The following is a 13,470-nucleotide window of genomic DNA, read 5'->3' as shown; positions in this document are numbered from 1 at the left end:
AAAAACTGTGTACAAAATGGCCACCATACCAGAGTCTCTTCACGCCTCAGCTCCTCAGCCAGAGTCTCTTCACGCCTCAGCTCCTCAGCCAGAGTCTCTTCACGCCTCAGCTCCTCAGCCAGAGTCTCTGCACGCCTCCACCGAACTGACAAAGGCTGTTACCACAGATTCTAGGTCAGTCCTTCGAGTTCTGATATCCAGTGTGATGGACCCACCACTGATGTCGGTGCGAGAAGCAGGCATTCCCAAGGTCTCAACTCTGGCTGTTACCGTGACTGTTCCCCTGACCTCAGTGCTCCCCGTTATGGCGGTCGCCATTCTGAGTGTGTGGGCTGTACACTGTGCTCCTGAGGCCTCTCCGGTCCACGAGCCTGTTCCAGTGCCACCAGAGGTGGTGGCTTCGGCTGCAGAACCTCCCGAAGTGGTGGTACCTACACCCGTATCCCGAGAATCTAGTTCTCAAGTCACGGCCAGGAGTGCTGATCCCGTATCCCGAGAATCAAGTTCTCAAGTCACGGCCAGGAGTGCCGATCCAGATCCCCGAGAATCCTGTTCTCCAGTCACGGCCAAGAGTGCCGTTCCTGATCCTCAAGTGTCCGCGCTGCAAGAGCGCCCTCAAGTGTCCGCGCTGCAAGAGCGCTCCCTAGTGCCCGCTCCTCCTGAGCGCCCCAAAGAGGCCGTCTGTCAACTCACGCCCTGTCCTGTCACGGCTAAAGAGGCCGTCTGCGAATCCTTGTCCTGCCCAGTCACGGCAATGGAGGCCGTCTGCATATCCTCCTCCTGTCCTACCACAGCCATAGAGACCTTTTACGAACTCTCGACCTGCCCGGTCACGGCCCCTGGGTCCAGGGGGACTCTCTCTGTGTTGTCTGTCTCTGCTCTCCCTGTGGTGTCTGTCTCTGTTCTCCCTAGATCCCTGATCCTGCCATGGCTTCCTGACCAGTCCGCTCTACCGTGGAGATACTCTACCCAGTCTACGCCACACTGGTGGGCTCCGGCTCCGTCTACTCCGCCGTGGTGGTCAGCTGTCTGGCTCTGGGGGTCTCCCGCTCCGCCCAGGTGGGCTCTGGTCCCGTCCTGCCTTGCAATAAGGACTCTCCCAGTGTTGTCAGTCTCTGCTCTCTCTGTGTTGTCTGTCCTTGTTTTCGCCAGATCCCAGTCTCTGTCATGGGTTCCTGCTCGAGTCTGGTGGTCATCTGCTCTGCCATGGTGGTCTTCTGCTCAGCCCTGGTGGGCTCTGACCCCGTCTGATCCACCCTGGTGGGATTTGGTCCCGTCTGCTTCGCCCTGGTGGGCTCCAGTCCCATCGTCTCCACCATGGCTTCCTACCCTACCAGCTCTGCTATGGCTTAACCTGTCGACTCCACCATGGACACATGCTCCACTGTACCACAGTTTGCCTTTGCTCCATGATCCAGGTCCTCCATTGCTCCATGATCCAGGTCCACTCCCTCTGCATGGACCTGGCCCTCCGTCCCACCCCCTGGTCTACTTCATTCCCACCACCAGGGGGGGGGGGGGGGGGTTCCTGTTTGGCGGCCATATAAAGAGGGCCATGCCAAACAGGCCTTTGCGAAGTCTTGTTTCCCTGTGTTTGGACAATACTGAGCGTTTTCATTGCCTTGTTTTTGCCTTGCCTGTGTTTCGGACTCTGGATTGTTTTTCTGGTTTTTGATTGTTTGCCGCCTGTGTTTCTGTTTACTCTCCGGCCTTGCCCTGGATGTTATTGTTTGCTGGTGATCGACCCTGCCTGCCTTGACCACGATCTGTATAATAAAGCTTGCGTTTGGATCTTATCCCTGTTGTCACGCTCCAGTCCTCATTACACTAATTTATCACTCTTTCCTATTGTCTTTGAGCATATTCATGTACCTAAAGCAGCGCATGAGCATTTCACAATAATGAACAGCAAGATTAATCCCCGTACAACACATACCATCCAGCATTGACCAAAAAATTAACCAAGCCACATGTCCTTAGTGACCAAATTAAACACTGCACTTGCAGCCTTTTTTACCCCCTCAATTCCTACTTTCAAAAATTCTTCAGGGGCTTCAAACCATCTAGGTCCACCTTTGATTCATTCACCTATAATTTCTATACTTGTATTACAAAAACTCTTTCATCCAAACCTAAATAAGTGTCATCTTCGCCTTTACACCATTTCTCTTTCCAATCTTTTCTTTGAATTGTGTGAGAAATCATCAAATGCTATAGCATCAAGTCCCGTTAATGGAAATGTTTTTCCTGCTTAAGGAACCCTATACCGTATCATGCTATTCACAGCTATCTGGGCTGGGCCATGCAATACTTTCCAATTCATATTTCTATCTATTATCCTGATAACTCCTCCCGATCCGAAGTTCATTTCATATCTATTGGCTAATTTACTCCTCTTAAAGGTCCATGGCAGTGGCATAATTCCACTGTTCCAATAACCTAGTGTTAGAAACTTTTTTTTCGTCAAAGCAGCAACCAGGAGACGTTGGGATATCTTTCAAGCAGAAGTTACTCTTTATTGAGAACTTGCTGTGCGTCGCTGTAGTCACCCAAGTCTAACTTAAACCGTATGCATTGTAGTTTATGTAGCGCCCCTGCCCTCCTAGGTATGTCCTGACCTAAGTTCTACAAGGAGGAGCACCGGGTTCTTTTAATTGGTGTCTCTCGACTATATATTTTAGCCCCCCCACTCTGATACCACGTTTAGAGAGATGTTAGTTTCCTAAATAACTAATATGAAACATGTGTCCAAACCAAGTTATTTATTTACCAAACAAAAAATAAAAAAATAAAAAAAATAAACAAGGGAAAATACAATATATATTTATATATATTACAATGGTATAAAGACCAGATATGAATAGTCAGCGGATATATCTATGTAATAACCAATAGGTACTTTCAATATGAAAAAAGTACAGATATTAACACCCAAAACTGGGAAACCAGGGATACACCGATTAGAATACTCAGAGAATCACGTAGGGAAATACCCCCAAATTTACAAAAGTTACCACCTTTATGTTTCTCAGTTAGAAGGCACTAGGTGTACACTCCCTATATCACAATATCTGAATTTACAGTGAAAAGTTACATCCACTTACTTCCAGAGGTGTCAAGTAACAAAGTACAAATACAACGTTACCTTACTTAAGTAGAAATTTTGGGTATCTACACTTTACTGGAGTAATTATTTTTCCGCCGACTTTTTACTTCTACTCCTTACATTTTCACGCAATTATCTGTACTTTCTACTCCTTACATTTTAAAAATAGCCTCGTTACTCCTATTTCATTTCGGCTCGTTTTCATTCCAGCTTGTCATCATCATGGGCATTGCTAGGCCATTTTTAGGGGGGCTTTAGCACCCCTAAATTTCCCCCTAAAAATCTTGCGATTCTTCCCCTTTAAATTTCAAACAGCAGCAGACCTCGGCTCCTCCCCATCTTTCTGCGCGTTCTTCAATCCACAGACTGCGGTGGCGCAGAGGAGAGGACAAGGTGTGTGTTTATCGATAGATTGTTATAATATCTACATCTGTGCAGTTCTTTGTCTTAAATACAGTTTACAAAAAGTCATGGGAGAGCAATCGGTTTCCAATCTTCTGTAAAGTTTTCGCTGCATTCACCACTCATCACACCACAGCTGTTTCCTTCAGCGAAAGCCCTTAACACATTATACGCATACTTTATAAAACGATCACGTTATTGCTATTTTCATTTGAAAATTTAGCTTTCAATATAGAACTTAATATTACAGTGCATGTGGCATTAACTGCCATACAGTTATGCATAGAACTCAGTCAGTGCACTCATTTTAATTGCATATCAGAGTGATTGACAGAGATTGAAATTGTGTGTCCTTCTCACAGACTGCTTCATTTTTGCTGTTTTTTTTTATTTTTAATTTTTTTACTTTTAAACGTTAATCACAGCACCCACATAGTTTAATCCATTGTCCAGCCTTATAGCTGTGTTGTTTATATTGCTAATATGGATAGTCAGTGTAAGTTTAAAGTGATATGATGTTTTATGTTTACAATTTTCTGTTTGTACTTGAGCATAGAAAAAGATTTGTACTAATAATGCAAACAGTAACATTTTTGGTTTGTACTGTAAACAGGTGTGTGTGTGAGATCAGGTAGACTTGTATTTGGCTTGTACTCGGATGTTATACCCATCTATGCAATACAGTGGAATACTGCAATAAGTTTAGTATACCATCCTACCCTATTAATAAATTTTTTTGTAAATATTTATTTATTTTTTATTATTATACCATCATTGGGGGCTGAGCCCCCCTAAAATGAAAATCCTAGCATCGCCCTTGCTCATCGCTCAAAAAAAAAAAAAAACCTATCCAGATAAATCACGCCATCCGGATAGAGTGAATTGTGGTTGGATGAGAATATAAACCTATACCATTCCGACACCCTATTGGTTTGTACACGAACCATCGCACCTGCACATGACACAAATCACGTCACACTCAAAAAAGATTATTTCTTAAAAGTTATTATTTCTCCACTACTGGCTCATTTACCAAACGGGTGCTTTCTCTTCGTCCGTTGCCCTCACAGATTCCTTAAGCTTGGATGTACATTTACATTCCAATAAAGGTTATTGATGACATGCCTCTGAAGTTTGACTTTTTGCACCATTACAATACTTACAGGCAACTAGTCATCATATCTTCCGCTCCATGAAACACGTTAATGCTCAGTAGTACACATATATGGTTTTTTAATGTATTTGCTTTGCACTAAAATGCGTTCATTTTCAGTGGGCACATATCCGGCTGAAACAGGTAGCCTAGTGCATCCCACATTTTTCAACATTAACATTTTAATATAACATTATAGTCATTATGGCCTTTAGAATTTTTTTTTTTTGAGGAGGTGGGGTAGTGCACAATAGGCCCCAAGCTTTTGTCCTTAATGGCATTTTTTTTTCCTTCCATTACTTTTACTTTTATACTTTAAGTAGTTTTGAAACCAGTACTTTTACACTTTTACTTGAGTAAAAAACTTGAGTTGATACTTCAACTTCTACAGAAGTCTTTTTAAACCGTAGTATCTATACTTCTACTTGAGTAATGAATGTGAATACTTTTGACACCAGTGCTTACTTCCCATCACTACTTAGTGCACTTATATCAGAGTAATACGTTTTACCATTTTATGAACTGTAACTGTAAACTTAATATACTATTCCAATAAACAGCATATAAACAGTGGGCCCACTCACACTATAACCACACCCAAACCCAACTCCGATGCAGGCCTGATTCGTTGCTTGGGTGCGTAGTGGCCTTTAAAATGCAAACTGGCCTCTTCGCTCCTCAGTGAGCTAAACACACCCCAATACGAAGTACCTGTATTCCATCCGCGGTCTCGATCGTCACCCAACCCGGCTCGCACAAGCCTCACCAACAGCCGTCGGTCCCTCGATGCCGGAGGAACACCCAACACTCCCGGTGGCTGGGTGTGCTATCCGTTCGCACAGTCCCTCGCTGTCAGAGGACCTGTGAGCTCTTCCGGTGGCTCCACAGGGCTATCTGATCTCCTCTTGCACTTCCCACATTGAATGACTGTTTCACTTAAACAGCACGATGAATAATATAACAGATATTTGCAACCTTTCAGACTGAAATCGCTGTATCCACACACAGGCCTCAATATCTTCCACCCGTGAAAGAATCAAACTAAAATTTGTTAACATAGGTCTTGTGTATAATCTTACCCCCAAAAAAACCAACAGAGATTTCTAAGTTGAATTAACTCAAGTTTTCGGTTTTACACAGCAGAGTTCGACTGGAACCCACCTGCTTTTCTAACCACTTATCTCATCATCCCCTTTTTTTCCCCTCGCCCCTCTCTTTTAGATCTCTCGATAAACCAATCACATCAGACCCACCTATATTGGAGGTGGGCATTAACTAATAAACATCCAATCGACAGGAATCAATCGACCATGATACACGTTTTAGTTCAAGTACATATCAATCAACCTTTAAAGTTTCATGCAATCTCTTAAAGGAGACACTCACTTTTACAAGCTTTTTGTGCAAGATGCTTAGTTAAACATTTACAAGCACGAATCTTAACAGAATAGTGTTCTGTTAAATTATTTTCACTAATAACCTATATGGCTATTATAAATTGGACATTATACATGAACACTTACTTTGCATCCAACTGTTTTATATTTATATAACCCTCCCTGATAAGGGGGGTTACATTTATATACATTTCGAGGGGGATAGATACATAGAGGTGGAGACAATCTAAACAAAGCATGCAAATGCAGTACAGGAATCGGCCCATTACCATAATTTCCCCAGCCCTGACATCATCAGCATAACAGTGTGATTCAAATGCATAGGTGCTAATCCAATCAGCCTGACAGTATCACCCATACCTTCTTAATTTGGGACAATGACACTGTTCCGGAGGTGCATAAAGACAAAAGGTTAATGTCAGACACCTGGATTGCTTGACTTAATCTTCTTTTAATATCATCATCTATGCCTCAAATGCTAAATTCAGTCTACTAAACTTTCTCAGTTTATATACTATTGTATTGGAACCTAAATTAAACATTTAATAAATTTGTAATACAACAATAGAACCGAAGCCATCTGATTCACTGTCACGACATCGTGTCCAACAGCACATGCTCCTAATATTTCTCCACATTCTCGCCCTGCTATTCCGTACACTGCGTCTCTGAAGAAAACTAAATTATGTCTATAAATTCCTTCTTTATCTTTCCTTCTCTAAATATTTACTCTTTTCATATATAACTTCCTCCTTACACTTAAAACCTCTGTTGTTCGATTTCCTGAGAAAGGGCTTGTGCCGTTAAGAAAATCACTACAGTCCATCTTTTCTCCGTCTTTAACAGAAAAAATTAGCATATGAAAAGTAGTTATAATCTATTTTCGTATACAATTATTTCTTTCCATGCCTTCTTTTACTGAGCTCTTCCCTTATGCATTTATCTAATAACTTTACATTATTTTAATAATGTTCTCTAATATCCTTTTCTGTTTTTAATGCCTTATTTAATTCCATCTTGATCAGATATACATCTGTCCCCGCGAAGTCAATACTCACATGTTGACCGCGGAAGTCCTTAGGCAAGTCACTCTCTTGGCTCCCTCTAGCGGTCATAAACTTCCTGCACACCCTACAGTCTTTTCTTGTCACTCTGAACTGGGCACGCCAGTTCGGAATTTTTAGATTTCGCAACCTTAATTCCATTTGAATCATATTTACACACGGATGGTTTAATTCGTCATACATTTTCCGAAATAGTTCTGTTATTTTTGGCATTTTCATCTGGCCAATTAATTTGTCTATTTCTCTGTTACCTTGGGCTGCCTCGCTATCCTGCTTTGTGTGTGACAGTTGGTGATAGCAGTGGGCGGTTATTTCCTGTAACAACTCGGCGATATTCATCCACTGCTCTCTATGCGCCATCGGTTTATTTAGGGCAGTGTGAAAACCATTAGCTTTCCAGGTTTCTAACTCCTTATTAATGTCGTCTATTACGTACTCAGAATCACTGGTCAGAACAATCTCTTTGTGTCCTAACTCGACTGCTTTCTGGAGCGCTCGTTGTACTGCTGTCACTTCAGCAAGCTGAGCGGTACCTGAGATTTTGCTGTTCTGAGAAGTGACTAGCTGTCCATTATGCTTGACTAAATAAACCCATCTTACTTTCCCTGCTCTTTCACTACCATCTGTGAAATACTTCGGGAGAGTCTGATGCTTATCATGGTATTTAGTCATTTTATCCTCACGTTTCATTTGAATCATTTTCCAATCAAGTTGCATATCTCCTAATATTAAACCCCATTGATCCCACCTTTGTGCGTCTATGCAAGGTTGATTCATAACCAAATTTTTCTTTATTCTGGCAAGCTCCCGTGCCATTGAAAAAATTATTATTGGCTGTTCTTTGGCCACAGCTTTAAGCTATAGCAACCATTTTGTTACTGATGCCAGAATCCTTTCAACACTGTTCTGATCATAGCGTTTCATTGTCGCCTCCTGCTGGTGGGTTAAGAAAGCGATAGGCACTTTCCTTCCTTCGTTTGACAACGTTAACATGACCTCGTCATCCTGCTCGGTCACGTGGACATGCAATGGAAGAGTTTAATCTCTGTGCTCTAACTCTCCACTTTCAAGAGCCCTTCTGATTAATTTGAACCTGGCCTGTTCCATTTGTTCAGTTAATTTCCACTTGCCTTCTTTTGTACCGCTGTACAGAATTTTTGCCTCCCTAGAATATTTAGGTATTAGCTCCCTAAAATAGTTCAGCGTTCCTAACAGGTTCCTGCATCTGTTTCCGTGTATTGGATGGGTCAGTTCACTCCATCTCCTCTAGCTTAGCTCTTGTGTTAGTTGTGAGGGCTAGCTTTCTTTAGGAGTTTCATTTCGTGGTCTTTTCTCATTAGCTCTTCTTAAATCGCTTTTGATCCTCCAACACTAAATTCGGGTTGCTTTGGGGAATGCACCTGCCAAAAAGATACATTTGGTCGTTTTTGGCCCGGTGTTCCTAAGTGTAACGGTTCTAAATGTTGATTTATTTCATTAACCTCAATTGGTCGATATACTTCTGCTTTGGGAGGATTTTCTAACTCTGGGGAGACTTCCCTAAATCTTAAACTTCTCGGCGCAGATACAATCCTGCCCGGAACAGGTGTTACATTCCTGGGCGTTCGCTCTTCAGGATGTATTAACTCTTCATAGTCCGAATTTTCCTCATCGTCTTCATTTTGTTCATCGTCTGAACCCTCACTTTCTGGACCTGAATAGTACTCATCAAAAACTTCATCACCGACTCCTGTCCTGACTAATCTTTCAAACTCGAGTACGGTCTCAAGACATTTTTCTATCATCTCGGACTTGTCTCGGACTCGTTGGTGTTTGCACTCGGACTTGTCTCGGACTTGGTTATTGGACTCGCCAAATGTTCTCGTTGGTCTCGACCGAGTCCAGCATTATGCTTTTTTTCTCCTTCAAAACAAAAACACATTTGCATGTCACGCCTAAAAACGCGTGGAAAAAGTTAGGCGCGCGGCTTTCTCCTTCTTTCCAAAGCACTTTGTAGCTTGCGCTCCTGTGGCGTCTGCCGTTGCTAAGCAACCATGACCTGTGCTCAAAATTAAGATGCGGCGGTTTCAGCAAAGGATAAATGGATTTCCAGCACTAAAAATCCCTTGCAGTAGCTCTGCAACTAAATTTATTTAAAAAATGGCTATCCTTGTACAGCTATGATCAGCTGTCTCTCCATCTTGGCTTAGCTTTCAATTTTGTTACGGGAAAGGATGAAGCTGATTGGCTGGTTCTTGTCACATGACCCACGGTGCACTTCCTGGTTCTGAAAAGTTTAGATGTTTCTAATTTAATTTTCTATCTGTTAGATTGTGTTTTATTAACGTCTACACCTACCCCAGCCCTAAACTTACTCTTTACAATAATGAAATAATAATTATTGTTGTACAGTGTGACAAAAATTACGCTGTATTTATGTGCGCATCCCCAGTAGCACCAAACGTATCCCTTATAGCCTTGACTCATCTGAACGCCTTTGATTGGTCATTGCATTAATAAACTATGGAATAAGCAATGGAATCGTATGTTGTAACGCTCACTGCTGTTAAAAAAAAAAAAAAACGTTTTTTTGTTGGCCCTAATATGCACAGTTAATTTATTCATTTATTAAGTAATCATCATTGCAAAAAAAAAACAAAAAAAAAACTCATGAGTCATGTGATGTTGGTAATGTTTTTACATAACGATCATTTGAGCTATATCGCCAAACTCATTTAGAACCTAAAACAGTCAGATTTACCTTGTTGATTATAAAAATCCTGTTATTCTACAGTATTCAATAATTAAAAGGGTTCCTTGAAAGTTGTTCTGGTAATTAAAAGAAAAAAATTATCTTATTTTAGACACACACAGATATCAAGAATCAGTGTATGAATCTCAACAACGGTGACAAACAGCATAAACAGATCAACTCTAAACATTAGAAAACATGCTACTAAAAGTCACATAAAAAAAAAAAAAAATAATAGTAAGAATAAATGCATCATGGGAGCCATGGATGAAATTGATTGGTGGCACCCAGAATGCACTGCAACATGCTTTTTTGAGGCTAAAGTGCTGTCCGCATGTAAGACCTGGGGCGTACTTGACGTTCCACAGTTGGTCCTGATTCACTCTCACTGTGATCGCGCCTAAGACAGGCTTCTGGGTAACAGATTATCCACATACGAGGCCACTCTGTCTCATCTGTTTTCCTCCTTAGCGTGTTTACCAGGGCTGCTCCCTTATCTACATCATTAAATCTGAAAATTCCCCTGACATTATTGGCATTGCTACTGTTCTATAATTATTATCCCTGGCTAATAGGCAGATCTTATCTATTATACCCCATCTAACGTAAGCATCGCCGCTAAATTCTCTTCAATGTCGGTCCTCTGACCTCTCTCATGACCGATGGCATGCAGCACGGGCTTTCCATTCGGTCCTCCTATCTTTTGTAGTATTACATCACCTGTCTTAATCTGACTTTTCCAGCGTTGTGCTAGCTTATATGATTCTTCTTGGAATTTTTTTTCTTGCGTGGATTCAGTTTGAGCTCGGTCAGCTTGGAATCTTTGTGAATTCTTTCTTTGACTCTCATGAGGCCTTGACTGGTCCCATGTCTTTTCCCAATGCCGTCCAGGTGAGCGTTGACGTCCACGCGATCCATCCCAGCGTTCATACCTCTGTTTAGATCTGGTATCGGCGTGGGAGTCTCGTTCTTTGTTGGACGAGGGTGCATTCCACTCTCTGGGTGGCGGCTTGGCACTGTCTTGGTGTTGGGCGCCCTCTAGAGCCAGACCGTGACTGTGAGTGTTTAAGTCAAGAACTGCTGGGCTTTTGCCGCTCTTTTCTGAGGACATCTTTTGTTTGCTGTAGGCCTTCTGCGCCAAATCTCGCAACTGCTGAGCAGTCATTGTCCGTGGACATGCGAGAACGCCAAGATGGTGGCTTACGCCGGGGCGAAGGTTCCTTAGGAAGAGAGTTTTGAAGTTTAGTTCGTCTTCCATGTCAGGTTCATTACGAGTTCCAAAGTATGCTCATCTGAGTCGGCTGTAGTAGGCTTGAGGAGGTCCGTGACGTCCTTGTCTTGTCTCCAGGGCAGCCACTAGGCCTTGTTCGGACTCAGGGTCGGAGAACTCTTTAATGAGGGCTTCTCGGAGCAGTTGGTAATCAGTCTTTGTGTAAGCAGGCTGCCTGTCCAGGAAGCTGCGAACTTCAGAACTGGATGTTGTTCAGAGCAAATAGAGTCTATCTTTGTCCGTAACGTTGGGTCGCATTTCCAGATGGAAATCGATGTCTTGGAGATACGCTTGGACATTTTGGCTATTTGGCACACTCGGGGTGAATTTGCCAATGTTCCTGGCGAGCTTGTCAAGGTCTTTCAGGTCCAAGCCGTGCAATGATCTGTGGCTGGCTGCCGCAGATTCTTTCAGCTGAGGTAGAGTAAGGTAAAGTTCGCCAGAGGGAGGTGGTGAATGTTTCAGTCCCACGCCCTCCACCTTTTTCTCACGTGTCAGTCCAGGAACAGGTGACCCAGTCCTGCTTGGCAGGGGTGAGGTCGGTGCGTCTCGTGTCCTTGATGGCTCACGGTGCAGTTCATAAGCATGCTTGAGTTCCTCTTGGAAACTATCAGCTTCTTCTTTGACATAGTCTAGCTGAAATGTTAGACGGCTAATCTCCTTTTTTGACTCATCCAGGTGAGCTTCAAGGGCTTTGATTCTGCCGTTCTTGTCCCTGAAGTCGGCCTTTGCTTTCTCCAGCAGCCGTTCTGCATACTGTAGCTTTTCGGACCGATCAGCATAGTCTGCCTTGACTTGTTGCATTTCTTTGTTAGTAGCTGCTAGGGTTTCTTTTAGCCTTTTGATCTCGTCCTCAGCGCCTTGGCTCACCTCATCGGGTTTTTTCTATCGTTCCTGAGCTTCCAGTTCCAGCTGCTCGATGCGCCGTTGTGTGCGTGTCAACTCCTGATGGAGCTGTGCAGCGTGCTTGTCGCTCAACTTGAGGGTCGCGATGAGTGTGTGGCTTAAGGAGCCGGTAATCTTGGCTAATTCTTTGTGACTGTAGCTTTGACTTGTGTCTTGTGCCATGAGACTTGTGATGTTTTCATCCAGCTGGTCCTGTGTCTGGTGTTTCAGTGCTTCAGCGGCTTTAGGAAGGAGGCTGTCGGTTGCAACACTAAGCCATGTTTCCAGATCCTCCCAGTGACCGACATGTTCTGTTGTGCGAGACATGTTCTGACGGGTGAGGGAAGTCTCCAACCGCAACTGACACAGACCTTGAAGAGGAAAACAAAACAAACCAAAACAAAAGAAACCAAACAAAACAAATCAACAAACAAGGGGTGTAGATATGCACTGTTGAGTGTGTACTAGTGTTGAGTGTGTATTAGAACAGGTGAGTGTGGTTCTCTGTGACTGTGATCCTCTGGGGGGTGTGTGCTTAACTAAACTCTAACTCTGTGTCATAATATCACTTGACTCCATGTAATATCACCATATCAATAAGTTATTCATAATTGTTCTCCATGTAAATATCATATATCAATAAGATATTCATAATTTTTCTCTACCTCATATTGCTGCTATTCAAATACCCTGTACAACTTTTTGCACATTATTTTTTGCACATTCCTCTCATTACTATTTGTCAACAACATACGGACCTGCACATTTATATTTATATTTTTTTATCTTATCTTATCTTATTTTATCTTATCTTATCTTTTATTTTATGTTTGTACTTCTTCTTAATATTTGTATTCTTTATAATTGCACTGTCCTTGGAGCGGACCTGACCTACATTTCACTGCTGGTTATACTCTGTATAATTGTGTATGTGACAAATAAAACTCTTGAATCTTGAATCTTGCTTCTAATTCGTTGCCTCTGTGGGGAGAAATTGAACACACACACACACACACGCACACACAGGTAGAACAGCTAGAGAACAGATAAAGAAAAGAAAAACACCAACAGAGCGATGAACAGGGTGATAATCGGATGCTTTTTTTTCAAGGGCGAAGGTTAAGCTAAGCCAAAATTGAATCACAATCACAGAAACTATATCAGTTTCTGTGAGGACATGTGCATTCCTACCAGGACTCATCTATTCTACAACAATGACAAACCATGGTTCACTGCCAAACTCCGTCAGGCCAAAGAAGATGCTCACAGAAAGGGGGATAAAGTCTTGTACAAACAGGCCAAATACACACTGGAAAAGGAGATCAGAGGGGCAAAGAGGAATTATTCTGACAAGCTCAGGAACAAATTCTCTTCCAGTGATCCTGCTTCAGTGTGGTTAGGATTGAAGGACATCACCAGCTACAAAACACCACCCCCCAGCACTCTGGAGAATCAACACCTG

Source organism: Barbus barbus (genome assembly GCF_936440315.1).
Source record: "Barbus barbus genome assembly, chromosome: 12".
In the NCBI taxonomy this organism is placed as follows: domain Eukaryota; kingdom Metazoa; phylum Chordata; class Actinopteri; order Cypriniformes; family Cyprinidae; genus Barbus; species Barbus barbus.
This window is presented reverse-complemented; position numbering follows the sequence as displayed.